Raw genomic sequence first — 5106 nt, forward strand, 5'->3', positions numbered from 1 at the left:
TCTATCGTTTAAATCAAACAATTCTACACCACATTAAACACAGTGGTTTTCTCTTTATTATCTGTTGATGAAAAGAAAAAGATGTCTCCCTAAGAAAAATGTTATTACATTAAAATAAGAAGTGATAGTAAGGGAATAAAGCACATCTGCTATGTAAGAATATAGCAGAAAAGAGTCCTCACTTCCTAGTGCCTCTCCATCACTGGTGAAATCCACACTGCTTGGAATTACTTTTAAGTGTATGCATTCATAAGTAAAGAGAGTAGAACTAATTAATTTTATTTTAAGCAATTGTTATTTGGTAAAGGAGAAAAGAAAAAAAGAGCCAGACCCTGCTCAGGCTATGGGACTTAGGGTTCAATTTCTAAAGGGTAAAGTTATTTTGTTCGCTGTATCTTGAGCTTGGAACAAACAAACCCAGACATGTTTAATGTAAAAGATATTGCGCTAGTATGCTATTGATGTGCCAGCAAAGCCCTAATCCAGTGCCTGTTAGCATTGGTTAGTGAGACACTGTTGATTCCAGTGGGCTTTGGAGCAGACCCAGAGACAGTTTCATGTACTAGCTAATAATCCTACTGCAGGGTGGAACCTGATTCCTGGCATTCGGCAGGAATTTCCTCATTTATTTCATTAGGCTTTGAATCAGACCGACGTGGTGATACTCATCTCATCCTATGTTAACAGTTGCAGGATTTGGTATCTCATCATTTAGGCTCACTCTTTTTTCAGAGGACAACACGGACACTTTTGGAGAGCAGTTTAGCCCAGCTGTCTCCGACTGCCGGCTCTGGCCGTCCTTCTCCCGATGCTCCCCTCTCTCTTGGCTCAGTGTGATGGAAAGAGCCAAATTGGAGAGATGAGGCAGCTAACTGTCAGCTGAAATCAGATAAAATCAGTCCCACCTCTGTTGATCCCTGTGCAGCTAACTTAGGGTATTCTTAGTGCGTGAAAGCCTCAGCTGAACTACTTGGCAATTGAAGGTCACTGAGAATGTCATAGGGAATCCAACCCAGAACTTCATTTGAATAATCACAAGTGTAACAGATAAAAGTAATGAATGCAGTACTTTCTCTTTTCATCCAAAAAGCAGTTTGTTCCAAATGCATAAAGAGGAGGACAGGACATGGGCAAATCTTCAGCATTTACAAATAGTGCGAAAATGCTGCCATCCTGAGAATTACTTTGATTAGCAGCAGTTATCAAGTTCTGAAATGAGATCAGGACTCACTGTGGAGGATACAATATATGTACATGGTAAGGCATGTCCTCTAAAGAGCATGGAGACTGCTAAATAAAGAGCTAGTGTTAGGAGAAACCAAAGTTAGTGACTTGCAAAAGTTTGCTCTGTTGGTCAGTGGGAGAGCCCAGACCAGGACCCCGCACTCCTTTCTCCTGGTTTGCTGCTCTGGTCTCCCACTTACGGGACAAGACAAGAACAGAGATTTAAATCCTAAATAAAATTATTACCTGAAATCATTATGCAGCTTTAAGGAGGAACCTTGACTTGTGTTTGCAGTAGGCGCTTACTTGTGCTATTCTTGAGTTGGTTCTGCCAGCCTGTGTGACTTCTCCCTGGCTTAGAGCCATCACCACTGGGGCTGTGTGCTCACCTTGTCTCACCAGCTAGTCAAGCTCAGGCATGATCAGTCCTTGCATGGGGGATTGCCAGGGAGAATCCAGGGTGCCCGAGGAACGAGCGGTGAGGTTTGCGAGGCAGGTTTTCTGAGTCAGCGCTGAGCTGCTCGGCCTGCCCGGCTCTTGGGGGTGCCTCGTTCCCTCTGCGATCGTGAGTAATCTGCTGTTTTGTGCTCAGTATCAAAAGGATACAGTGAATTAAAAACAAAACAAAAAACAAAATCAAAAAGCCAGAGTGTTTCAGACCTTTGCCTTAAATAAATGTTTATTTTACTGATGCTGATCTTAGATGAGCAAGGGAAGCCATGATGAAATACAGTGAAATATATATGCTGGGGTGAGGGTTGGTGAAGGTCTGCTCACTCTCCTTGCTGCAAGCCCTAGGAATATTCAGGGGAAGTGATACTGAATTGAAAAATAATGAAGAGAATTGCCTTTTCCATGTAAGATGTTATTAATTAAGCGCTAGAGCCCATCACTGTAGGACATGAAATTAGCTAGGTAGAAAGAGGGTTGAAGAGAAGATCAGTGTGGCAGCTCCAGCCAAGAGCTGTCGCACTGGGTACTGCTCAGAGCCATCTGCATTTTCAGCCAAGATACTCAAGAGCCTTGATCACATATTTTGGAGAGGGATGAGGGATGCAGGCTGTTTTAGACTGCTGAAGAGGAGGTACAGGGGTGATCAAATAGCCTCCTACAGCTATTTGACGGGCAGTCAGTTACAAAGATGTCAGTGTCAAACTCTAAGGAATGTCACATGATAAAACAGTGAGCAGTGAGCAATAACAAATTACAGCTTGGGAGGTTTAAATTAGACAGAAGGAAAAATTTTTCGCAAGGAGGGTGGAGCAGCCCTGGAAGCGCTCCTGGTTACCCAAGCCGTCATGGTATCTCTGTCCTTGGAGGCTTTCAAGACTTGGCTAGACAAAGCGTTGGCTGACCTGACCTACTGTCAGTAATAGTCTTGCTATGAGTGGAAGGTTGGACTGAAGTCTTTTAGAGATCGCTTCCAACCAGCATTTCTGTGATCTTATGATATCCAGTGTGGAATTTCCTTAAAATTATGTCATTAAAAATTGAGTCCCTCAAGCTTGCCAGTCTCCATTAAAATCCCTTGTCCTGATTTCCCTTCTACTGGTGTCTTTTTTCATCTACACTGCCAAATCATGTCATACCCCCTCACAGGATATGTCAGCCAGTGCACCTCCATGAAGAGTATCCTCTGTGCTTGCTGCAAAAATATTTGCAAAGTAAAAAGCATGGGTTTACTTTTTGTGGTATTTAACGCCACCTTCCGCAAGTCCATTTGTCTGGCCAATAACCCGAAAAAGCTTTGTTTGCCCCCAGTGGGCATTGCTTATGCCAGCTTTATTTCTAATGAAGTTTTGGAGTACTTCCTGGATTTTTATTTGAATCCTTGATTACCAGCTTCATCCAAAGGAAAGACAACTCCAGCTTTCACCGACACTTGAAAAACAGAATGGGTCACCTAATACCACTCTGTTATCACGTCTTGTGGCAGGACAAACCCACACCTCTTCAGTGAAATTATGAGAAAGGAGGGAGGGACGACTTGAGGCTGTACAGCTCTGGATGCCATCTCTCATTGCTATTGCCGTGGAGATGCAGCCACAGGAGGCTGCCATCCAAAGCTGAGCCAGACATATTTTACATAATAAGAAGATACTTTGAAATGTTTAGGCAGATAAGTGAAAAGCAAGTGGCAATCTGCTCCTTTTATTTTTTGTCACTGGCTATTTGCTTTCTGGGCTGGAATAATTTATTCTTCCTTTTCTGTCCAATAGGAGAGATAAATGAGGGTGAATTCTTCAATGAACAAAACATACATTTGGAAACATCATTTTAGTATCAAAATGAGATTTCCATAAGACCTTGCTGAATGAAGCTGTAGCAGTATGTCTTGATCCCTCACTAGGAAGGGAAAAGCAGCCAGAAATTTCAGGACTAAATCGTCTTGTAGTTCGTCATCTTCTTTCTTTGTTATTTTTTTGTTTGTAGCAAAAGTGAATTTATTGAGCATGGAAAAATACCAGATTGACAGCTCTGGAAAATAAAAGCCTCTCTTGATCCAGAGTGCAGATGTGGCACAGTCAGGATGAATGCAAAATGCCTCCCGGAGATCGAGAGAGATCATTGCGAGCCGTTTGGCAGAGGACGGGCACTCTGCCCCGGTACTTATCCGAGAGTGCTTCAGAGGGCACGAGTGCCAGCCAGTGCTGAAGTCTTCAAAGTCAATTGTGCCTTTGAGTTTCTCTGTGCCGCTCCTGTTGCCGAGCCGCTCTGCCAAGGGGAGCATGTAGTGAGGGAGAGGGAAAGAAGGCCAAAATGGGCAGGTTTATGGTCATTAAGAAGTCATTTAAGTCACCGAACAGGCTGTCAGCAATTCACTGTGACAGAAATGGATGAGGATCCAGAGTGAAACTGTCTTGAGAGGATTGGCATCATTTCTGGTTTCTGCGGAGACGATCCTGCCTTGAGCAGGAGGAAGCTGAGTTTTGACCTGAAAGCCTGAGAGCCTGGAAATCTCCTCTTCCAGGCTCTGGGGCTCAACACCTCTCCAGTTAAGAGCTGGTTAGCACTGATTTACACGGATATGGGGTTTCACTGTCCCGTAGCAAGGCAGCACAGCCTAATGCATGAGTATAGCATAAGTATATGACGAGACTTGGCATACACCCACAAAGCACCGAAGTTTATGCCTGACTTGAAGTGTGGGAATGAATGCATTCTGCAGACACCGCCTGCCCTTGGTACCGCCTGTATGCTGGAGCATGACATTGCTTTGGGTCCAGCATGAACCAGGTGACATCTTTGCACCTGTACAGGCAAGGACGTGGTGCACAGGCAACAGCACAGGGCCCCTCACTCTGAGCCACAGGGAGTCAGGGGATTAATGCCAGTGAGAGCAGAGGATCCAAGCTCCTGCCCAGATTTTCCTCCTCACCTAACAACCCTGTAGCCTGGGGAGAGCTGTCGGTGGTTGTGAGTTGGATTTGGTGTACTCAGTCTTTATTTTGCATGCTTCAGGGGCACTCTGTTGTGTGTGGGGATGGCTGTTTGTTTTTATTTTGCATTTTTTCTCTGAAGTATATGACTTTTTCATCAGGGTGAAAATCTGTCAAATGGCCATTTCAGACTGCCTAGAAATTATGAGGCTCTGGAATCTATTAAAGCATAAATGTCAAAAGAAAATTACTGCAGAGTTTGTCTGGCCTTTCTTGTTTTAGTCCTTGATGTTAACTTCCCTTGTTTGCTGATGTGTGCTTTTTGTGCAGGGGTTAAAGAAAAAAAAAATCTTCTTAAAAAAGATGCTACAGTTATTAACTCTTTTTGCATGTCTGCAATGTGCAGGCTCTGTTTGTGTGTATGTGTATGTACGGTTTTCCATCAAGATAAACCTGCTTAGAAAACTGTTGTGGTTTTAAAAAAAAAAAAAAAAGGGAAAGA

General features: G+C 43.6%; 1 protein-coding gene across 1 annotated transcript in view; it reads left to right on the forward strand.

Moving 5' to 3' along the window:
* The window catches only part of TRABD2B (TraB domain containing 2B), a 294690-nt gene that overhangs the window by 88044 nt on the left and 201540 nt on the right, over nucleotides 1-5106 (forward strand). The window lies entirely within an intron of this gene.

Source organism: Egretta garzetta, unplaced genomic scaffold (genome assembly GCF_000687185.1).
Source record: "Egretta garzetta isolate BGI_Z169 unplaced genomic scaffold, ASM68718v1 scaffold533, whole genome shotgun sequence".
NCBI lineage: Eukaryota > Metazoa > Chordata > Aves > Pelecaniformes > Ardeidae > Egretta > Egretta garzetta.